Here is a 25731-nt window from a genome sequence, read left to right as displayed (position 1 = left end):
AGGAACAAAAGTACATTCTATCAAATATTTAAAGAATATATCCAACAAGATTATTTACTATGACTAAATTGGATTCACATAAGGCATTCCAAGATAGCCCAATTTTGGAAAAATTAACACAATCATATTCAAAAGCAAAATAGACAATACAGGACTATATCCATAGATGTAGAAAAACATTTGACAAAATATTGCATTAATTAATATTAAAAAATCTATAAAAGGGGGCAGCTGGGTAGCTCAGTGGATTGAGAGCCAGGCCTAGAGATGGGAGGTCCTAGGTTCAAATCCGGCCTCAGATACTTCCCAGCTGTGTGACCCTGGGCAAGTCACTTGACCCCCATTGCCTACCCTTACCACTCTTCCACCTATAAGTCAATACACAGAAGTTAAAGGGTTTAAAATAAAAAAAACTCTATAAAGCATAAAAACTGAAGTGCCATGTTTTAATAGAATAAAAAGTATATGTCTATATATTATTTGCATACTCTAAGTCTTCCAAATAAATAGATAGGTAAAGCCAAGAAGCCCTTATTATTTGACATAGTTCTAGAAATGCTGGTGACAGAGAAAGAAAATTAAAAAAGCACTGGCAAAGGAGATTAAATTATTCCTATTTGCAGATGACATAATAGTTTAAGTAGAAAATTTCAGAGAGCAGCAAAGAGGTCAGACCAGCTAAGATGGCAAAGTAGAAGGAATTGGTGTAGCCAAACTCTCAAAGATCTAGAAAATTCACAAGATCAAGTCTTGATCAAGAAATTCAAAGGAGGGAAAAAACCAAGTAAATGATTTTTTTTTCTATTCTAGGAAGCCATAGACAGAAAGATAGGTCTCTGGATTCTGGAGAGGAGGATCTGGATAAGAGTGACCAGGCCTAGAGACGGGAGGTCCTAGGTTCAAATCTGACCTCGGACACTTCCCAGCCGTGTAACCCTGGGCAAGTCATTTGACCCCCATTACCTACCCTTACCATTCTTCTGTATTGACTCCAAGGCAGAAGATAAGGGTTTAAAAAAAAAAGTGGAGCCAGGATTGCAGCTGAGGATGTCTAATAAGACAGAAGGCTTATGAAGTATTTTAAGGTCTGATGATTTTAAAAGAAGAAAGGAGAGGGATAGGGGAAAGATTATCTAGAGGAGAAAAAAGGAGAGGAAAGGTAGGGGAAATAATCTCATATAAATTTGGGTGTCTAAATTGAAGAATATATAAACAAGGAAGGGCTGGAATAGAAAGTGATACTTAAAGCTTATTTTCATCTGAACTGGTCAAAAGAGATGAGAATATATAAATGTGGATGGATGCAGAATTACATTTCATTCAACAGGGAACCAGGAGAGAAAAGGAAGGAGGAGAGTAGTTACTAATGCAAATTAAATTTAAAAGTGTGTCATATGTACATTTTTTAAAGCTGATTTGATAAATATTTACCAGCACATCCTGAATATCATAATAAGTTCCAAAAGGATATAAAGCCTAAATATTAAAACTCGCATGATGAAAAAAAAAATTTTAAGTATCTCTCACAACCACTGCTAACAGGAGAATTCTTATCCAAACAAAGGACAGAGGACTGTCTGATAAAAGAAAAAAATAGACAATTTTTATTACATGAAATGTAAATGTCTTTTCATTAACAAAATCAGTGCAGTGGATAAGAAGAGAAACTATTCATTGGGAAATATTTATATCTATTATCTGTGATATTAGCATATGAAAGGATATGAAAGAAATATAAAGGCATAACACAAATATATAAAAGCAAAAGCCATTTCCCAATAGATAAGAGATATGAACATACAACTCTCAAAAGAAGAATTCAACCCAGCATATATAAAAAATGGCTCCAAATCACTCCTACTAAGAGAAATTGAAATTAAATAAAATCTTAAGTTTTACCTTATACCCTCCCCAAAATTTGCAACAGTGACAAAAAAAAAGTCAGCATTGGAAAGAATGCATGAAGGCAGGTACATGAATATCCCATTAGTAGAGCTATGATTTGTTGCAATCATTCTGGATAACAATTTCAAATTATGAAAGAAAAGTCACTAAAGTATTTATACATGTTGACCCAGATGTCCCACTAATAGGTGTATACCCCAAGGAGATTAAAAGCAGAAAGACAAGGCCTCATATCTACCAAAATAATCACTTTTTATGTTACAAAAAAATCTGGAATTCTTAGAGAAAGGTCATCTATTCAATAAGAAGTGCTAAGAAAAAACAGTTTGGAAAATAGGTCAATACTAACATCTAACATCATAAATCACAGGAATATGACAGAGCCAGCTCAAACTGGCTCCCAAACCCATCAAAGGCAGTTTCCACCAAATGAGGAATAACTAATTACATGAATATGATGAAATATTATAGTGCAATAATAAATGAAGAGAAAGAATTCAGAAAACATCTGGAAGACTCATATGAATAGAAATGGAATGAAGCAAGAAGAATCAAGAAAACAGTATCTACAATGACTTAAAGAATAAAATGAAGACTGAAGTCAAACACTATATATTTATAATGACTAATCCTAGAGAAAAGATGAAGAAATTTACTTCACTCTTTTCATCGGAGAGGTAGCAAATCATGGGTGTGGAATATTGCATACATTGCCAACCATGATGACTGAGTATGTTGGTTTTATTTAACTGTTCTTCTTTGTTGCAAAGAAAGCCCAGAGAAAAAGAGGAGACATAACTTGAAATAAATGTGATTTTTTTAAAAAGGTATCAATAAAACTTTTATAATTAATTTTTAAATGAAATTGAGAATCTACAAAGTAATTAATTTTGTTTTCCTTCATTTTCTACATGAAGTCATTTTTAAAAACTATAATAAACTGATTAAATATTGAAACTTGGTAGACAAAGTGTCAAACAGATATGAAGGCTATTAGACTATGTCTAAACTGGTGAGAAAAAGTTGACATCTTAATGGAATGATAATGTGTTAGAGCTATATAGTAAGATAGTAAAGGCAGAAAGTAACTAGACTGTCTTCCATTTTAAATTATAGCATTAAAATTAAGCCTAAAATCATATATTTTACTTGTTCTTTTCTCTCCTTTGACCTTGGATAGTTGAAAAGACTTTGACAGTATAAAGGATAATCAATGCTATTAATTTTGGTCCTCTAAGAAAAAATTTGCAAATGAGCCTTCCTTGAATTCTTTAACTCAGGAATAGCAACCACGCAGAAAGTCTTTTCCATGGTACTCCCAATTATTGGTCTGTTTCAATGGCACATAATGAATTTCTTTGATATATTTATTTTAAAAATAAGGTTTTATATTTTAATCAATATAAAATAGCAATATCAATCCAAATTGAAAACTTTTTAGAATCATGAAATTTTAGAGTTGGGGATTCTTCTAGTATAACCCTCCTAATTTTTATAGATAGGGAAGAAAATAAGGTCTTAAGCAGTTAACTGATTTAAGGGAGTAAATTTGATTTCATCATTTTCCCTGAAATCTGATGGGTTAAAACCCATGTTTGGAATGTGCCTCTGGAAAATAATTAAAAGAGGTGAGGATGGAGTAGTAATGAGCACAGAACAGAAAAGGCACATTACTCCAGATCACAACTTTCTCCACTACAGTTTTGATATATTGTAGATCAGAATAAGAAATTAAATTAGAATTTGGGGGGAGTTTTGCAGAAGCTGCAGATGACACATGAAGATCAGCAGATAACAGAAAAAGTTTGGAAACTCTGAAATGCATGAAACATATGCATAGCATTATATATCAACATATTTAATCTTTTAATACCACAAATAAACACAATTTCTTTTTTAAAGCTAAAAAGTCAGTTAGCCCAAAAAATGCAAAAGTCAGGAGACAGCACACAAAGTAGAGATATCTTTAAAAGTTTAGTAATTCACAAGGTACTGGCTGTAAACAAATCATAGAAGAAAAAAAATTAGACTTCTCTGGTATGAAAGGAGGGTCAAAAAATTTAACACAGATTCCAGATCACAAGGGCTCTGCCCCTCTAACCCCTATGCTCTTGAAGAGAGCCATATTGACAAGAGAATCCTTATAGAGATTGTATTGGTGAAAAATCAGTGTAACAAAAGGCAGAAGGATGTGTCTCATCAAAGAACACAATAGATCACCTGGACAGAAAATGGTAATATGGGAAGAGGAATTCATAAAAGGATCACAAGCCTGGAACAGAGTCATCATAGAGTAACTAAAGCAACAAGCTTCCTTAAGAGAAAGATAGGAGGTGACATATAGCTGGTGAGTCAAAGCACTTTCACAAACTCTCCTTACACCCAGTGGAGACAGGTCAGTCTATTATAACCAATAGGCAGATAAGCCCCAGTTCTGGGAGTAACAGTGCCCCCCTAGATCTACAGGCCAGGCCCTTGAGTCTATTATCTATGAAGTAACCCCTGTGGAAATGAGACTAGAACACTGCCTTTGCCTTGTTTCATTTTTCATAATCATTTCTACACTAGTATATGTGGATGGTACTATATATATATAGTTTGTCTAGATCAGCAGCTGATAAGCAGCTAATAAATATTTGGTTGTTTGAGTCTATTCCTGTGGAAAAGAGAGAAAGACATGGACTATTCCACTACAGAATTACATGAATTTGAAATTGGTTGAATGTTTGAACTCCGACTGATCATTAATGATTCAGTGTCAATGTGAAAGAAGATCTTCAGTGGAGTTCCACAGTTTAAGAGGGTTCTTGAAATCTGGAAAGTAAACATAAGGTAACTAGGATGCTTCGATTCCATGTCATAGGAGAATTGGGGATGTTTGACCTGGAGAAAAAAAAGCATAGGGGGGGGTCATATAACACTGCCTTTAAATATTTGAAAAGCTATCATGTGGAATAGAGATGAAACGTTGTGCTTAACCTCAGAATATAAAATCAGGAGCAAAAGATATAAGTTGGAATGATACAAATTCTGGCTTGATATCAGGAAAAAAACTTCTTTATGACTTGAGTTGTATACATGTAGAATGGGCTATCTTATTCTATGACTCCTATGGTTACACAGCTTAGCAACAACTTGCCAAAAAGCACATTGCAATGTCAGAATCAGGATTAGAACCTAAGCCTCCTGAATTCCAGGCCAGGGCTCTTGCTACCCTCCAGTGTCATGTTCTATTTTATTTGGATCACAATTTAACTAAAATAATTGCACACTTAATTAACTGGGACAAGCAAATACAGACACAAAGAAGCATCATTAGGAACAAAGAGGCTCTATATTTAATTCAGGATGGAAATACATTATTGTTATTCCATCTATAGAATAACTTAAATGTATCAAATCTTTGGTTATTACCCTTCTATTATTCTCAAAAATATTTTTATAATTGAAGGCAGATTAATACATTCAATGATACTAATGGGAATTTCACTGTCCTCCTACAAGGTGCCCTAGTTTCTATAAAACATATCATTCTCCTAGTAAGTAACAGGACAGGAAGATATTTTTCCCTTAGGAAAGGGGAACACTTTCCCTTGAATTGCCCCATACTCTAAGGAACAACAACTGATATAGAGAAAGGAAGAGCCGAAATATTTTCTAAAGGAGACAAAAAACCAAAGCTCTATTCCACGGCATCATAAGTACTAGTATTTCTGTCCCCCACATGCTTTAATGCTCAGTTGCAAAGAAAGAATATATGATGAATTGCCACTTATTGAATACACAGTCTTCTGGCTCCTATCTGAATCAGTTTTGTATGTATAGACAAACAAACAAAAACTTTATAAAAATTGTGTGTGTGTGTGTGTTTGTGTGTGTGTTTCAGAGAGGTAGTTTAATATGGAGAAAGGCACATCTGAGACCCTGTAAATGTGAAATCACTCTCAATTCTTCCTGGGCAAAATGTTTAAGAAAATAAGGTTTTGCCAACATGCTATCAAAGCCTGTCCTCATCCCTGTTAATGTTGATGCATTTTGATAGGAGAATTATCCCATCTCTCTGTATCTAAATGTTCCACTTCTCCATATAAAATAGACAAGGAAGGATAGAACTGAAGACCATGTCCTCATTAATGGTTTACAACTGTTTCTATAATCACACAGGTTTAGAGACAGTTTGAATTCACACACTATTTGATTACAAACTGTGAAGGGGGAAAAAAAAAGATGGCATATATTAGGCTGAGAAGAACAAGTTTCTTCTTTTAAATTATACCATTCAGCTACAAGCATGTTTGCCCATAAATTTTCAAGAATAGCTTAAATCCTTTTGTAAATAGAGAACAACTTTGATATTTACTTCTAAATGCTTTGACAATCTGCCATATTAAATTGAGGTGTAAGATTAGTGCTTTCCCCAAAGAGAAAGTGCAAGTGGCAAATGTCTATGAAATGCTTTTAAAATCAAAGAACATTAAGCATCACATATTGCTATAAATAAATGTAACAGCAGGAACAGGAGAACTTTATGGCACTCAGAGAATTTTTATATATTACTTGAATGTATTAATTAGATGCCATTTTAGTGACAACATTAAAACAACTTAAACCAATGAAATAGTATAATATTCAACTGCACATTTCAAAATAAATGCGCTATAAGTGGTGATCAAATCTATTTTGTCTCCCTTGTTGACTTTAGAAGCCCCATATCCCAACAACTCTCCAATGACCATAATTATGCAAATTCTAAGTCATTTTTCCATTACTTGGAGAATAAAAACAAAAATATATTTTAAAATAATGATGTATAAATATATAAGACATTATTTTCAGAGTATTCATAGCTTTAAATTGTCTCCAAATCAGTATGCTTAACTCTATAGGCAAGCATTCACCTCTATCAATGCTAATGAGACGATACATCTCAGTTAAATCAACAAATCCATGGTGAGTATATATACAATGTACAAAACACTGTGGGCAGGGACTGGTGAGAACATAGAGACAAATGCAACACGGTCTTAGTCTTCAAGGAAATTATAAGGGAATGGTAAAATCTGCAAGTCTGCAAATAATTATAATACAAGGCAATAAAAGAGTGATAGAACAGTAAGACTTTGGGCTTGAGAGCAAAAGATCTTACAAGAAGATCCAACAAAGGCAGCTGGGAAGGAAGAGACAGGTAGGAGAAGAGAACAACATCATGAAAACCTAGAGAGGAGAGTACATATAAGAGAGAAAGGTGACAATATCAAATGATGCAGAGAGATCAAAAGGATGAGGATTAAGAGAGGGTCATTAGATCTGAGGAAAGGGGACTGGTCTCTTTGAAGAGGGCAGTTTCATGGACAAAGACTGGTATCTTTGGAGAGAGGTATTCATTTAAGGTCAGAAGGCACATTAGAGAATGTCCATCAGCAAATGAGAGAACAAAAAGTGAAGGCAATTAGTATAGACAGCCTTTTCAGTTTAGCTGAGGAAAAAGAAATAAAGGAAACTCATATCAGGAATGGGCATATATGTCAAGTGAGGGCTGTTAAGAATAGAAGACATGCACTTGACCCCAATTACCTAGGCCTAATCACTCTTCTATTGGAACTGATATGCAGAATAGAATCTAAGAGAGAAAGTAAGGGTTTTTTAAAAGGGAGGGGGGAGAGAAAGTAATGGCAGTAGTCTTTAAATAAGCTCTGGATTTTGACCTGAAAAAATGGTTTTCAGTGTGCTAATCAAGTTCTATGAAATATAATAAAAATGTAACAATAAAAAAAAAGAATAGAAGATATGAGTGTATTTGTAGGCAGCAGGAAAAGGAGCCAGTAGATAGGAAGAAACTGACTATTAGAGGATGGTTGAAGGAATCTGCTGGAGAAGACAAGAAGGGATTGGACCAAAGGTATATGTAGCATGATTGGCCTTAGCAAAGAGAAGGGTCACTTCTTTATCCCAGATAAAAGATATAGTGGGTGAACGTATCTGATTAATGTAAATTAAGAAGGAAGAGAGAAGAGGGGACTCTCAGCAAATCATTTCATTTTTTTTTCACTAAAGTATTAAGCTAGGGCATGGAGAAGGAGTCCCATAAAAACAAGATTTGGAACAGTTACCTTGGAGAATGGGATATCTTAAGTAAATTTCATTCAGTCATTTCAATCATATTTGACTCTTCATATCTCCATTTGGGGTTTTCTTGGTAAGATTCTGAAAAAATTTGCCATTTCATTCATCATCTAATCAATTAGGGAGATATAAAACACTTGCCTTGCTACAGTGAGTATCCAGTTAAATTAGATAACATAAAATTATAGTAGATCCAGTTATCACAGTTTTGTGACTTTCCCTAATTCTATTGAAAAAGGAAAGGAGAAAGGCAAAAAACTGACTACGTTCATTATTTCAACTAAGAAAGATACCATAGAAAGCAGCTAAAATATAAGAGGAGTAGCAGGAGAGAAATACATTTTACAAGACAAAATCCAAGAAAGAAGTCCATGGCCTCACATATCGAAAATGTAGAAAACATGAATAACAAGCAATCTGAACTAGAGAATAGTAATATAAAGATCTACTAAGATAATATTGGTATGGCATTTAGCACAGTTATTGGCATAGTGTACTATACAAAGTAATTCTGTTTGCAGTAGATTCAATTAGCAGTTTTATGCTAAGTGAATACCTATTCACTAGTAATTCGCCATTCAAAAAGAAGAAAATCTAATATCATATACATCACCACAACTAGAATATAGTTCTAGAAGGATTTACCTTGTTCAAAAGTAATGGAATGGGGCTGAGGAGGTGAAGAGGGGGAGAGAGAAGAGCTAGATGGCTTAGGGCAGTGATGGCAAACCTTTTAGAGAGAGAATGTAAGGCCCCGCCACCACCTCACCCCTGCCTTACCCTACAAAGGGGACAGAAGAAGCACTCTCATTGGGCTGCTGGACAGAGGGGTGGGTGATGAGAGACACATGTGGAGAGAGGGAGGGGAGTAGCCCAAGTGCTCTGATCCCCTCCAGCTATGTGCCGTTCTATGATCTCTGCTCTCCTCATACCTAGCTCCTCTCTAACCCCACCACGGGAATCACCTTCACCACAGACTCGACAGACTGCCATCTATGCCACACCATCACACAGCATGTGACACCCCCCTCCCTAGCACCTTACCTCAGACAGAGGAGGGAAGAAGTGCTCCCATTGGGCTGTTGGGCAGAGGAGTGGGGAAAATGAAGAATGTCTTCAGATGCAAGGAGAGGGGCAGGGGAACAACCCACCTCAGTCCCTCTGGCTTTCTAGTAATGAACTCTGGTGGGCAACTGCAGGCCTGCCCTCAGAAAGCGCTCTGCATGTCCTTTTTGGCATGTGTGGCATAGGTTTGGCATGAGTGGCTTAGTGGATAGAGAGATAGACCTGGAAACAGGAGGTCCTGAATTTAAATCTGGCTTCAGACATTTCTTAGTTGTGTGACTTTGGGCAAGTTACTGGACCCCCGTTGCCTATCTTTTACCACTCATCTGCCTTAGATTGGTTCTAAGATGTCAGTAAAGGGTTTTTATTTTTTAATGTAATAGAAAAGGTTAAAAGGTGAGGAGAGAGGTAGATGTAGAATATTAATGGTATTAAGTTATATTCTTGTGCATAGAGAGTTTCAAAGGAAAATTATAGTCAGACGGAAAAACAATATTATCATTTAGATACCTTTCTAACAATTACAAACTACCTAGATAGAAAGAGGACATTGATGAAAATGGTAAGGAACAGAAGGAACAGAACAAGCCAAGTGGAGGCAAAAAACATTAGTGATGAGGAAATTCAATTATCTAAACATTTGGCTTAATTCTTTCCTTCTGCCAAAATCAAAGCAACTAATAACTTCTAGATTTACCTCAATAACAGTTTAAGAATTATTAGCTAGAAGAACAAAAAGAAAAAATTATATTCTATTAAAGAGGAACCACTTGCTGAGTAGTGAATCTTGAAAAAAGTGAACATTCCAACTTGAAATTTATGATATTGGAGGTGGGAGAAAGGATTTGGGAATAATGTGGCACCCACATTAAATTTGCAGAGAATGGATTTCAAAGAGATCTTCAGAAGTATTAGCAATCAGTGGATGGACTAAGATTTGAAAGTAAGGCTGAGATGGATAGGAAGCTCTCAGGAATGAAATTCTAAAGACACAGAGAAACAATTCTGCGGAGACAGAAAAAAGAGTAGTTGTTTTAAGAGTGCAAAATGGATCCATGGGAATTCAGCAAGCAATTTAGGCTTTTTTTTTTAATATTCAGAAGCTGGAAACAAGGGCAGATTGTAATTTGATGATCAAAGTGTTATACACTTTGTTGTTATAATTGCATGTCATCAGAACATCTTTTTTTAAATCACATATTTAAATTCAATATCTTATTGTTAGCTACTATTTTTATAGTATGTTTTATTTTAAGTTACAGCAAAGTAAATAAAAAATTGCTGTAGACATTTTTTTCCATAATAAACTTGATTGTTCCCTTGCTCTAAAGAAAAGAATAGGGGATCTGTTGTAAACAACAAGATGAAAGGAGTAAAAGCCAAGATCAGAGACAGTAAGGTGGCTGTTTATTCTTTTGTATCCTGGTAGTGATGAGATAAAAAATACTTGTACAATATGTATTACTGTTGCTGCTTGTTGAATAGGAGATAAAGGGTAAAGATAAAAAGTGGCTACTACTTAGTGCTTGAGGGTCACAACAAGTTAAACAGTAGAGCTTTAATTGCTGGCATGTTTCTCTTAAGAATGCTGACTAAAGAGTTGTGTAAAGGCTTTAGGGTTTGGACATGTACTGTTGCTGAGTCTCCATTTCTAGTTTTGGCCAACTATGGCCATGGAGTCTTCAGTCCGTGGGAGGGGTTGCCCCAGAATAGTTGCAGAGTCTTAGATCTTCCAGTGGTCATATTCAATTTCTCATATACACATAAACTATCAGTTGCCCAACCCAGCACACAAGCCCATGCACCTGCCGCTTACACTGCCTCATCAGAATACTCCTAAATAGTATAAATTTAAACCTTGTTTACTATTAAAATACCCTTCAATACTTATATAGATAATACATTCTTCAATTATGACTGTGGAACAAGGATATATGGGTAGCTGTTAAAGTTCCCCATAGATGTCTGCATACCTATTTAGGGGGTTATTTTCTCCATTTTGTCTTTCCCTAGTTCCCGTTTTTTAAAATAAAAAAAAAATCCATGAAAACGTATAATTGCTTCAGGGTTTCCATATTCCCTGATTTGATAAGCACTAAATTCTACAAGAATTCAAACTACTATAGATTCCCTATTTTCCTGATGATATATTAAATTATATTTATTATAATGGAATACTAAGGTGGGCAGGGGGGGGATGAATCATGGTTTTTGTAGGACTATTTACACACAACTAAGAAGTTTCTGAGGCAGGATTTGAACTCCGGTCTTCTTGACTCCAAGAGTCCAGCGCTGTATCCATTATGCCACCTAACTACCTGAAGTTATATAAAGGTATCAAAATCTTAAGTAGTAGCTAAATATTCTGTTGAAAAGACTTCCTTATTTATAAAGTATGGCTGTAAAAGAACATTGGGAATCAGAAGACAGGTCTCCCTCTAATAAGTTGTGTAAACTTAGGTAAGACATTTCAAAGTTTCATTCAGTTTCATTTGAAAAATTATTTTCATTACTTACATCATGAGGTTGTTTATTCAGATTAAATAAAATAATCTTGGAATCTGAGGGTTGAATGGCTCCTCAGAGGCCATTTGGAATTAGAAGGGACCCAAGAGGTCATCTCAAATGCATAGTCATAACAAAAACCTCTACAACAAATTTGTTAAGCAATCATCCAGACTAATTAAAGACCTCCAATCCATTCACTGTTTCCAGAGTCAGTCCATTCTAATTCTGTCAACAAGTTTTCCTCATACCAGGCCTATAGTTGTCTCTTTGCAGCCAAAATATATCTAGATTTAGAGGGATTTTTCCATTCAAGTCTTAAATATATAGCATCCAATTGGATTTTCTCCTTAGCACAATCATAATAATACAGGGCTCAACAAGTCTGAAAGTACTAAACAGATGAAATGGACTAAAAATGGTGCACCAGGCCACATGGTCCAAAACGATGTCGAATAGTGAGAGAAGGATCCCAGTGTCCCCAGACCAGGTTCAATCCTACAACAAAAAGTGGAGGCTTTGAATGTGAATCTCCTGGATTATAATATTCACTGACCTATTTACAGAGGTCAGAAAAATATTCACCCTAGGGGCACAATCACTGCCATCCTAGCAGCTCTCAAAGCAATATGGTCACACATGATATAAAAATATTTGGAAATTCCCTGAAAGACCTCAAGTATTACAGGTGCATCTTGTTAGTTCTAGATATTTGGAACAAACAGCATGTGAAAGAAATCATGAATATGACCCTCGAAGTCTGTGTGTGCCACTTTTGGCTGTGTGCGCCACTTTTGGCTGTGGCTTGGGCAGCCCATGCATCATAGATGCTAGAGACCAGAAGAGGAGTGCATGCTGTATGGAAGATAGAATTTCCCATTGGAATGCAAGGCTTCTGCCATGTTATGTTATTTTTCCTGGCTCATGCAGGGAGCCAGCTTTCCCTACAGAGGCTGCCAGTTAATGAACAAATGGACTGCCTTCTCTTGCAGCACCTTTTGTCACCTATATCAGGACATCTCTGGCCTTCAAGATCATGAGTTTCATATTTGACACAAGTTCCCAGTGTTTCTCTCCCAGTTTTGTCTCGTGTTGGAGAACCTCCTGGCTCCCATAGCCCTGTTTTACCTTTCAACTTTTGTCATGGTGGGCCAGAAAATGACAGCCCTGCCCTAGAGATCACAGGGCAACACTACGGATCCGTATGATGAACATTACCTCTGAGTCACATAGAGCAAGCAGAAACAGTCTTCAAAAGCCACAGCTGACCACCAGTCAGTGGTCAACCCTAGAGTGCTTCAACAGTGATCTGTGCTGTCAGGCTTCATATATGCCAAATAGGTTCCATCCTAAGGAAGCAGAGCTGGGCCATCCCAGAGTGACTGCCTAATGGCAGCCAACAAGTCCAAGGTGGCTCCCATAGCCCTGATGTCCAGGAAAACTGCAGTCTTCTGGTTTAAAAGGAAAACACTGGGCTTGGACAAGGCCATCTTCTACAGCATCCACTGCTGCCCCTCAGATGATACAAAAAGGAAGACAGACATATATATCTATATCCTGGTGGTCAGCTGCAGCCTAATGTTCCACAATGCCCAGAAGTTCCTACAACACCAAATCCTTAACAAGATGCCCCAGTCCATCAGAAGAGTAGTCAAAAAGGTTTAAGCCATTAGGAGGTTGAAGGACATGGATCCAGGCCTTATCCCATGGCAGAGCAGTGCTGTGCTGGCCTGTCTGGACACCAGTGCTTTGAAATCTGCAGGTTACCTGAGCAAACTGCTGCCCTGGTCAGCATTGTGAAAGACATCAAGGCACAAAGTGTAGAAGATTTGTATCTCATTTATTTTTCTAATTTATTGGTTCTTATATTGGGGGTTTATTGGATGAGACATGAAATTTCAGCTTTCTATTGAAGATTTAATAGTCTTGTTTTTAGAACTGCCAATTGCATATATGATCAGACACTTTGGAATAAACTTTTGGTGTTGCCTAAAAAATCATTCAGTTCTCATATTTTACAAAGATTTATAAACTAACAAAAAGATAATTTTAGTACTCAAATTTCATGTTTTCTTAAATTCATATGGCATCTTTTTTCCAAACATTTCATTTTTTTAATGGCTTGAGGACTATCAGATAAATGAGAAATACTGATTCCTGATTTAAGAAACAGGTATGCCAAGTAAATCCTTACAAAATACTGAAAGAATCATTTGATTTGATATAAGCAATGAACATAAACAGAAGGAAGAGAGAGTTGACATTCACAAGTGCTTGTAGTAAATTGCTGTGTATCATCTACAGGTAAGTCTGCACATTATTTCTATAAAATGTTTTAACAGATGAATTGTGACAGATGAATCTAAACACATTAGCTCTAGGTTTCTTGTTCAAAAACCTATTGTTAATTTCATTGCAACATTAACACCTCTTGATACGATTGTTTCAGCTGGTTAGAAATTTAATAGCACACATGGCATACCAGCCGACATTTTCAAGACAGAAAGAGTATGGCACCTGAGAATATTATAGGGTGGAATAGGTCAGAGTTATTCATGAGAGGTTTTTTTTATCCTTCGGTGGGTATGAAATAAAATTAAGTTTGACTAAATCAGATTGGAGAAAACTGAAACAGCTGCCTGATGGGTTTAGTATATAGGACAATTGGCATATGTCAGGCCTTTTTACTGAATAATACGGACAAGATTTGTTAGCAAAATGTGGTATATGTTGGTGATGGAATACTATTGTGCTCAAAGGAATAATCCATGTGAACTGGAATGACCTCCAGGAATTGATGCAGAGTGAAAAGAGCAGAGCCAGAAGAACATTGTACACAGAGACTGATACACTGTGGTAAAATCGAATGTAATGGACTTCTGTATTAGCAGCAATGCAATGACCCAGGACAGTTCTGAGGGATTTATGGAAAAGAACGATACCCACATTCAGAGAAAGAACTACAGGAGAGGAAACACAGAAGAAAAACAACTGCTTGAACACTTGGGTTGAGGTGGACATGATTGGGGATGTAGACTCGAAAGGACCACACCAATGCAACTATCAATAATATGTAAATAAGTCTTGATTGATGACACATGTTAACACCAGTGGAAATGCGAGTTAGATATGGGGTGGGGGAAGCTTGAAGGGGTGAAAGGGAAAGTAAAAACATGAATCACGTAACCATGGAAAATTTTTCTAAAAATAAAAAAAATTAATAAAAAAAAAGATTTGTTAGCAAAAGAATAGAAGATTTGTAGCCAAGCAAAGACTAGAGTAAATGTTTAGAGAACACATTTTCCATGAAGAAGGATGTCAAATCTTGACATGTAAAAAATTATAGTACCTGTTTTTAATATCAAATCAGTTGTGCAAAGAAGACAGGTTTTCGAAGGCCTTGTTAAGTTGTAATTGTACTCTAATGTTTTGAAAGGTAATTTGCTATTAATATAAATGATTATGAATATGATTAATAACATAGATCACATGTTATTTGCCAGGCAGAACACAAAATTGGATATGTATGGTTAAAGTTCCCAAAATTAATTTGAACCACTAAAGAAAAAAAAACTTTCTTTTTCTAGTTATTTATTTATAATTTCTTAATGAGTACTTGCAACAGAATGATGGTGGTATTTTTTTCCTACATATCTTCTATTGTGGCATGTATTTATATGGTAGTTAAAATTTCAAAAGCTCCAGTGATTGGTAATTAAGTTATTCTTCATACTATTCCAAAGAAGTGGTTAGCTTTGTTTTCCCTGTTTTTATAGGCTAGGAAACAAGTTACAAAACATGTTTTTACAAGATAACATTTTTCAAACATATTGTGTTTTGCGTTATTTGTTTGTTTGTTTTTTGGCAGTGTTCCATAATATTTTTATATGATGACTAGTGAATTTAATTGATATTACATAGAAAAGGATTTGGGCTCAGTTTAAGGGAAAAGATTCTAATAATTATACTCCTTCAAAAAAATGAAGAAGAAAATGATTATTTGGTAGTGAGTGAGTTGTTTTTGCTTGCCATTTAAATACTAATATACTAGTATCCTGCCTAAAACGCTGGAAAGTCAGTCAGTACATCTCTCTGGCAGAAAACAATTAAGGCATATTGCTTCAAACATTGGTATACTGATTGCATTTGAATTGTTTTCTTTAACCTGGATTTTATAACATATACCTAATCCCTGTTTCTCTATAGTGTTGGAAAACAGCCTCTCTCCCCACTATGTTGCTTTGTTTGACACCATCAATCAATGACCTGGAGGTCATTCACTATTGGGATGTGCAGATATAGACAAACCCTCAGAGAAAGGAAGTTGAAACCAATGAGCCAGGAAACTGATCCCACAGGCACTGCCCTCCCCTGGGCGGTGCCAGGCAAATTAAGGAACTATGGTTGGTTCCTGAGATATGATGTGGGAGAGCTAGGGGGTGGAAAAAAACTGCTTATAAGGCGAGACCAAGGGACTGCTCACTCTGTCTCTTCTGGCTGGAGCTTGGAACCTAAAGGAACCCCTGTTGGGGGTGAGCTTCAATCCATCAAACAGCAAATAGGGTAGTAAACTAATCTATTCTCTACCTCTTTCTTACATTTCCCTCTCTTTACTATCCCTACTTTGATTTAATAAAGCTACGAAAGGTACTGGCAGCCTCATAATTTAATTTTAACTATTACAAAAGCAATATAGAAAGACTTGATGAAAATGCTGATTTTCTTATCTTAATTACCTTCTCATAGCACCTCATCTTAAATTCTAAAGTATGAAACAAACACAGTTTGTATTTCGGATTAGATTTCAATAGCAGATAAAGGTTCTTAAAGGTAGAAAAGAGGAGCAAGTGTATTCTAGGAATAGAGGGTGGCCTGTACGAATGTAGAGAAGGGGGCATCATTAAGTTCAATTCAATTCAATAAACATTTTATTGTTCAGTCATCCAATCCCATCCAACTCTTCATGACTGCATGGACCATAGCATGCCAGATCCCTATCTCCCCAAGTCTATGTCCTACTATGACCCATGCATTGTACTAAGCACTGGGACACAAAAAGAGATAAAAGGCAGTCCCTGCCCTCATGGAGCTCAAAATCTAGATGGGGAGACAAATTGCAAACAAATATATACAAAGCAAGCTATGTATAAGATAAATAGAAAATAATTAACAGAGGAAAGTATTCTTCTGGAAGATGTATTGAGGACAGCTTCCTCTAGATTCTAGAACAGTGATGGCAAACCTTTAGAGAACCTTTTAGAAACTGCTACCCTCACACTATTTGTGAGCCTCACCCTTTCCCCAGACAGATGAGGGAAGAAGCACTCCCATTGGGCTGCTGGGCAGAAGGGTGGGTGAAGTGAAAAATGTCCTCAGGTGTGGAGGAGAGGGGGAGGGGAGCAGCCCCCTCTAGTACATGGGCCATAGATTTACCAACATGACTCCAGAGTTAGATTTTAATTAGAGCTTAAAGCCAGGAAGGTTTCTAGTCAGAGTTGATGAGGAAGAGTGCTGCTGGGAGCTGAGAGATGGAATATCTTGTCTATAGATTATCAGGAGGATTGTGAAAAGTACAAGGCAGGGAATAAGGTGTAAAAAGACTGAAAAAGTAGGAAAGGGAAGGGTTAGGCAATGAAGGGCTTTAGATGCCAATCATAGCATTTTGTATTTGCTTGTGTAGGCAACAGGCAAACAGTTTACTGAATAAGAAGGTGACATGATTAGACCTGAGTTTTAGGGAAAACTACTTAGTGGCTAAATGGAGAATGGACTGGAGTGGGAAAGACTTGAAGTAAGCAGATCCACCAGTAAGCTATTGTGATAATCCAGATGTGAGAGGAAAATCTTTAAGTACACATGGTTGGATGAAAGGTAGGCTGCTGGGGGACAGGAGATGACATGAAATCAGCTGAGAAAAGGTAGATTAGAGTTAGGTTGTAAAGTAAGTGAAATGCCATGCTCAGGAATTTGCATTTTATACTAGAGACAATGGGAAACCACTGTAAGTTTTTCAGTAGAATAATGACATGGTGACCTAGAGATGGGAGGTCCTAGGTTCAAATCTGGCCTCAGACACTTCCCAGCCATGTGACCCTGGGCAAGTCACTTGACCCCCATTGCCTACCCTTACCACTCTTCTTCCTTGGAACCATTACACAGTATTGATTCTATGGTGGAAGGTAAGGGTTTAAAAAAAAAAAAAAGAAGAATGACATGGTCAGGCCTTAGGGTGAGTATTTTGGCATTTGCATAAAGTATGAATTAGAAAGGAGAGAGGCAAAAAAAAAAAAGGACATCAATTAGAAGGCTATTGCAATAATGTAGACAAGGGGTCAGGAAGGCCTAAATTAAATTGGTCACCATATGAGAATAGGGCGAGAGGGGATATATGTTGTAGAGGAAAATTTCACTGGACTTGGCAGTTGATGGGATATGAGGGATAGAGACTAGGAAGAACCAAAGATTATTTCTAGGTTGTGAACTGGGGTGACTATAAGAATTATGGTACTACCCATAAAAATAAGGACATTTGGAGGAGAGGTGGGTTTAGGGAAGAAGAAAATTAATTCCATACTAACATATTGAGTTTAAGTTGCAAATGGGACATCCATCTATAGGAGATATCCAATAGACAATTGGAAATTGAGCCTAGAATTCATGAGAGACAGAATACTACTGGATATGTAAACATAAGAATCAAAATGAACCCACAGAAGCAGATGACATCAGTGAGGAAGAAAATAGAGAGAAAATGGCCAAGGACAAAAGCTTAGGAGAAATGCTTATGCTTAAGAGATGAAAAATTGATGATTAGGCCCAAGAGTGACTAATAAGGAGAAGCCAGACATGTAGAAGAATCAAGAAAAAAAAAGTATAATTTAAGACAAGGTATGATTAGTTAAATGTCAAAAGTTGCTAAAAGTTTGCACAAACTGAAGGCTGAGAACTGAAAAAAGATCATCAGATTTAGTGATTGAGATCACTGGCATCCTTTAGGAAAGCCATTTCAATAGAGTGGGACTATGAAAAACTAGATTGCAAGGAGCTATACAGACTACTCTTTTTAAGAATTGAGGAGTGATAGTGAAGGAGGATAATATGAAGGGATTAAAAGAACAAAAGAAGTTGTTTTGTAAAGATTGGTCTGAGACCTGAGATTTTTTATTGACAGCAGGAAAAAAAGCCAGCAGATTGGGATAAAAAGTAGAGGGAAAGAAATGATCATTGGGGCAAGTTCCTTAAAAAATTGGGAGGAAATAGCATCAAAGGCAAAAATTGAGGGATTAGCCTTGCCAAGATCTGACAACCTCCTTTTATAGACTAAAGTAAGGATTAAAGATGCAGACAGTATTTGATTATGGACTAGTGGAGATGAGAAGCTCTTTACAGATGAGGACAATTTTCTCAGTGGAAAGCAAAGTGGTATTAGGTAGGTATTGGATTAGGAATAGCACTGCTAATACTCCTCAGCACCTTCTTCCTACCTGTTTATTTTATTATCACTCCAACCTTAATCTTTAATAGTTCCTATCACACCCATCATAACTACCTATTATATTTATGACAACTACCCAATTGCTTTTTTTTTTGTAATTCTGTTTTATTATAACTTAGCAATTGACAAATGTGAATTTTCCTATTTAAAAAAAACAGGATGGCCTACAAATATGCAATGCATTTTGTGAAAGAGAATTCTTTACTCTATTATCTATCCTTAGTTAACACTAACTTAAGTACCTCACTAGATTGTGAAGACAGGATTAACTCTCCTTTGTCTACCTTTTGATTGAATCAACACAAGCTTGAACTAGGTGGAGGTGCTTGCAAACCACTTAGTTTTGGGACAAGGAGCCACTATAAAAGCCACAAAATCCTTCAGCTTGAGGCAGATTGTCTTTGAGAAGAGAGTCTGAAGAGAGTGTCTCTTGGAGATAGTCTTCGAGGGAGCTTCGCTAGAGACTGCAGTTTGGATAGTGGGCTTGGAGCTCAGCTTCAACTTGGACTCTGGCTCCTGGACTACTTCTTTGGTGAGTGAAAGGCTGACTCCTTTCCTAGTTTCTGAAGAGACTAGCTTCCATCTTGGAGGAGGCCATGTGGTTACTCACTACCAGCCTTTCTGGTTGAGAGCTAATTAATCTCTGCCTGGAACAAACAGACCCAGAGCAAAACATTTAAGTTGATAGGATAGATAACTTTTCTATCCTCCCTCACATTTCTTTTCTTTATTGTTTCCTCTCTATTTATAAATATTTGTAAAGAAATTTCTGACTCAAGATATAATAAATATTGGCAACCACATAATTTCATAAAATTATTGTCCAACCATTCATTTTCACCTTTACATTTTTTAAATGGATAGAAATGACTCTAACTGTTCGCTTAGGTTTTAACAGAGTGAGCATCAGCTCACACTCATGAACTTATCTAGTTATGATGTTGGTGTTTTTTAAGGACAGCAATAGCCCACTGTAATATGCCCTTATCAAACCACGTATGGAATATTCATTTCTGGATTCTATATTTTGGGTAGGACTTTGATAAACTAGAGAGTGTCAAGAGAACAAGTGAGATGGTAAAGAACCTCCAGTTAATTTTATATTATATTAAAGGAAGTAAGGATATTTAACCTGGAAAAGAAATAACTTACAGGGGAATATGATATCTGTCTAAGTATTTGAAAGACTGTCATGTGACAGTCTTTTTTCAACTCTTTTCAACTTTTACTAGTTAGACTCAGAAGGAAGAACTAGGAGCAGCAATGGGTAGAAATTACAGTTAGATAAATTTTGACTTGCCATAAGGAAACACTTCTTAACAATTAGAACTATCCCAAAGTAAAATGGAATAATGTTATAACTGATGTTTTGTATCAGGGAGCAGCTTGTAATTGTACTTCACAATTTCCTCAATTTAAACTGGCCTACTTTCTTTCTCCTGGTGAATTATGTGCCCAGCTCACTGTTTCTCTGCAGGACCTGTTCTAATGACCTAAATCAGTTCAGTGTCACCTACAAATGAGAATGAGTGGAAGGCTTCACTACATCTGTGAAATCCCATTACAACACACATAAGTTCTGAAGCTGCCATTTTCTTCATGGCCATTATTTTACTTATGATAGAATGAGATAGCACACCTAAAGAACTTTGCAAACCATAAAACACAATATATAAATGCCATTGATTTTCATCTTTATCATCATTACCCACAAGAGTTACCAAGAAAGAGAGACAAGTGTCCTGTGCATCCTATGATCCTATAATAAGAGATGTCTCTACAATTGTTATCAGGAAGACCCTGATAGTGGTCATTTTTTTTCTTCTTCTTCTTCTGTATGATCTTTCTAAAAGATGCCTTTTCTCTGACATATCTGAGCTGCATTTATTTATCCTGGGAGCAGGGGAAATGGGGGGAAAAATCACAGTTGAGGGTTGCCCTCAAATGTGATTTCACAGGTGTAGAGAAATCCCAGTGAGAAAATTCCCTCTCCCTTTGCAGATCACCACTTACTCAATAACTTACAGTGTAAGAGAGTTGCCTAGAGCACTGAGCTGTTAAATGATTTGCCCAGGCTCACAGAGCCAATATAAGTAGGGAGAACTTGAACTCCAAACTTCCTTGCTCCTAGGTCAGTTCTCTATCTCATTCTACACATTTCTCCTTCACCTGTGGTACTCAATTATCCAAATGTTGGTAAATTAAGGTCACAATTTTTTCCAATAACTGTATGCTGTAATCGAAAGAGTACTTGGCTTTGAATCAAGACCTAAGTTCAAATTCTGCCCCAGACATTAACTGTAAAAAGTGCCATTGAAGTCAAGGGTTGATTAGTTAAATATCAAAAGTTGCTGAAAGTCTGTAGAGATTGAAGACTGAGGACTGAGAAAAGGCTATCAGATTTAGGGACTAAGATTCCTGACAACACTTAAGAAAGCCAGTTTAGTAGAGTGGGGCTATGAAAAGCTAGATTGCAAGTGTGAGCAAGTTACAACCTTTCTGAGTCTCATTTTCTTCACAAGCAAACCAAGGATGATAAAACCTTTAGTTCATTTTCTCAGAAATCCAATACGTAAAACTCTTTTGAACCTGAAAGGATCAAATAACTATCAGCTCCCTAAGTTGAGTGTATAGAACTGCTAGCATTATTGTTATACAGTCTGATACACATCCACCAAATAAAAAGAGAAACTCACTCATGTCTGAGGAGAGAATCTCAAAATGAAAGGACAAAAGTTATGTGTTGGAAAAGACAAGAATGACTAGAAAACAATCTTATCTGTTGCCACTAAGGCTCAGTATGAGAGAATAAAGCAAGGATTTGTTCTCTATTGCTTTTAAAAATTTTAATCAGACCAAGAAAATTTTTATGAAATTAAAGACAGTTTCTCCAGCTTTTTCAACTTTAATACATCATAGCAATAATGTAACTGACAAGGAAAAAAAAAATCCAGGCCTTTCAAGGCTAATACTGAGTCACACATTTAATTTTAATGAATTTCTGATAACTGTATCTATACATCTTTTAAACCTGGCCTTTCTTTTTTCTCTCTGGTTCTAGACATAGGACTCCATTGAAATGTCCTTATCTGGCATAAAATTTCCTCGAGAAAGGAGTACAAGAACAAATGGCCCTCACCTACTTTTTCAGCACCATCTGTCATTACTCCCCAATAAAAATCCTTTCTATTTTGTTCACTGCTTTTCAGCTTATAAAGCACTTTTCATTCAATTTCACCACAATTATGAGGCAGACAATATTTTATCTTTAAATTTTATTTATTTTTAAATTTAGAAAATTAAATCTTTAATAACTTTATCATAAAAGCAAAACATTCTTTTAATGTCCTCCTGTCAACTAGCAACATCATCCTAATTCTGTTACTCTTTCTGTCTTGGTTCCTACCAAAACCCAAACATTCACCTTTATTGTTCAGTTGTTTTAGTCTCATCTGACTCTTTCTGACATCATTTGGGGGTTGCTGAGTGAAGATACTGGAGGGGGTTGCTATTTTCTTCTCCAGCTCATTTGTGGATGAAGAAACTGAGGCAAATGGGGTTAAATGACTTGCCCAGTTAGAAAGTATCTGAGGCTAAATTTGGACTCATGAGGATAAGTTCTTGACTCCTGGCCTAGTACTTTATATACTTTATGACCTAGCTACCCCTAACCTTTCTTTACTCTCTTCTCCTTTATGACACCTTCCCTTAAAATTGTAATTGTTAACTAATCAAATTTTCATTTCCTCAATAATATTGTGTTAGTTAAAATCACTTGGGGTTCTATTTGGAAATATTGAGCCTCAAGATATGTAGTGTTTGACAAACTTCCTATTGACATGCGGGGGACTTTGAGACTACATCTTCCATGATCCATTGGGTTTCCAGTTTCCTGATGTCAGAGCATGGGAAACAATGTATAGGGCAGCTTAGCTTAAATTCGCAGATCGGGCTTGAGACGATCTCCTTTTTGGCTACGTAGCAAGGATGGACACTGGTGGTACCTTTGAAGAGCTTTTATCAGGCGCGTGGTCTAATTATATACTTTATCAACATGGCCATGGCTTTAATTAAACTATTAATTTCTCTTAAAATATCAGCCTTTATCATTTTTAATCGGTACACTATGTATATTATTATCTTTCTCTTATTTGTATGCTGTTTTTTAACTTTTTATTTATGCCTTATAATTTTTGAGGCAATAAAACATATACATATTAAAATGTGGTATTTTGAATTACTGGAGGTTCATGTCAAGCAAAGCATACATATCCATAAAATAATTTTACTACTTGGTCTTTCTTTGATAAAAAGAATTTTTTCCTCAAAAATATTCTAAACCTGAGACTTCCAGTTAAGATGGAGGCAGAGTAAGGAGCAGCTGCTCGATCTCTCCTGACCGAACCACACAGGACCCCTCAAGGGGAAATAAAAACGAGTCCAGAGGAACGAAGGAACCCCACAACAGGGCGCAGCATTGAAGGTACGCAGAATCGGGGCATTTCCACACTTTAAAGGGGTGAAACAGCTCTCACTAAAACACGAGAGGAAGAAGCCCCTCCCCCACCCCCCACACCACACAAGCGGGTAAACAGGACTGGGGCAACCAGATAATCACTGGCAGCCCCTGAGCCCGTACCTGTGCGCTGCAAGACGAGGGACCCCAAGTGGCTGGGACTCTCCCTGAGCGCCCACGTGGGTGAAGGCACCGCCTCCAGCCTGGACAAAGGCCCCTAAAACGCGGCCTTTCCCAAGCACTGAAGGCATCGCCTCAGGTGCGAATAAAGATCTCCAGCCCACGGACTTTCACTACCTTCTGCGGGGGTGAAAGCAGGGCCCTAAGAGCATCAGCGCAGGCAAAGGCAGTGCCCTAGGCTTGAATAACGATCTCCAGCCCAGGCTTGGACCTCCAGTGAGGACCCCCGGTGCAGACCTGAGCGAGGCTGTGGAAGCAGCCCCAAAGACTGCTGAAGGAACCTCGGGCAGAGGGGCAGACCGGGAACTACCAGGAGGCCTGACCCCGAGGACAAGGAGACCGGAGGCCCCCCCAACCCCCCAAGCTTGCAAGGCCCAGGCAGACCCGGAGTGCAAAGACAAAGCGGAAAAGGGGCGGGGCTAACAATGGCCAGCAATAAGGAAGTCCAGAAGAAAAAGACCATCAAGAGAAACTCTGGAACACTGGACAACTTCTACACAGAGAAAATCCAGACAACAGAGGAGGGAAAACAAAAATCCAAACCTCCCCCCAAAAATGAAAGCTGGTCACAAGTTATGGAAGAGTTTAAAAATGAAATGCTGAGGAAGATGGAAGAAATCTGGCAAGAAAATAACAGTTTAAAAGGCAGAATTTCGCAATTGGAAAGTGAGACAAGACAACTGAAGACCAAAAATGACCAGATTGAAAAGGAAAACCAAAACATTAGAGCCGAAAACCAGTCCTTAAAGGCTAGAATCGAACATTTAGAAACCAATGATCTCTCAAGACAACAAGAACAAATAAAACAAAGTCAAAAGACTGATAAAATAGAAGGAAACATGAAATATCTCAAGGAGAGAGTGACAGACCAAGAAAACCGGTCTAGAAGAGATAACTTGAGAATCATTGGTATTCCAGAAAAGGCAGAAATTAATAAAAACATGGACTCCATACTCAAAGAAATTATTCAGCAAAATTGCCCTGAAGTTCTACAACAAGAGGGCAATATAGACATTGAAAGGATCCATAGAACACCCTCTAAACTGGACCCAGAAAAGTCAACACCCAGAAATATAATAGCGAAATTGAAGAGCGTTCAAGTCAAAGAAAAAATCTTACAAGAAGCCAGAAAGAGACAATTCAAATATCAAGGAGCACCAATAAGGATCACACAGGATCTGGCAGCCTCAACACTAAAAGAACGCAAGGCTTGGAATACAATATTCAGAAAGGCAAGAGAGCTGGGCCTTCAGCCACAAATCTAACTAACCATATACTTTCAGGGGAAGTATGGGCATTCAACAAAATTGAAGAATTCCAAGTTTTTGCACAAAAGAGACCTGGACTAATTGGAAAGTTTGACACTCAACCACAGATATCAAGAGAAAGATGAAAAGGTAAATAAGAAACAGAGGGAAAAGAAAGAAAACTCATAGTCTTTTAAGCTTGACTCTTTAAGGGCATAAATAAGATCTAATTATCTGTATTACTAGGTGGAGAAATGCTATGTATAATTCTCTGTAGTGAACTCTATACACTATTATAATATTCACTATTATAGCAACCAGAAGAATAATTCATAGGGAGAGGACAGGATACTAAATGGTCTAAGATGACATGGGGGGTGGGAAAGAGGGGAGGAAGAGTAGGGGACACCAAGAAAAATCCGAGTAAATAAGAAAAATAAGATATTCTATTACACACAAAGAGGGCATGGGAAGGGGAGGGGATAAATACTACCATAAGAAGGAGAGGAAGAGAGCATTAAGAGGTAATAATCAAATCTTACTCTCAGTGTAATCAACCCAGAGAAGGAAGAGTAGCTTTATTATCCATCTGGATAAAAAACTCCATCTAACCCTACTGAGAAAGTCAGAAGGGATAAACCAAAGGGAGCAGGGGAGTGGGGAGGCCAAAAAAGGGAGGGGAGAAGAAGGGGGAG

The 25731-nt window shown here is 37.0% G+C and overlaps 1 protein-coding gene across 1 annotated transcript in view; it reads right to left on the bottom strand.

Annotated features, from left to right (window-relative positions):
- CCDC148 (coiled-coil domain containing 148) overlaps positions 1 to 25731 on the bottom strand; it is a 279583-nt gene that overhangs the window by 213267 nt on the left and 40585 nt on the right. The window lies entirely within an intron of this gene.

The sequence above is a fragment of the Gracilinanus agilis genome, chromosome 3 (assembly GCF_016433145.1).
Source record: "Gracilinanus agilis isolate LMUSP501 chromosome 3, AgileGrace, whole genome shotgun sequence".
Taxonomy (NCBI): Eukaryota; Metazoa; Chordata; class Mammalia; order Didelphimorphia; family Didelphidae; genus Gracilinanus; species Gracilinanus agilis.
The sequence above is the reverse complement of the archived record's forward strand: the minus strand, read 5'-3'. Positions and strand labels throughout refer to the sequence as shown.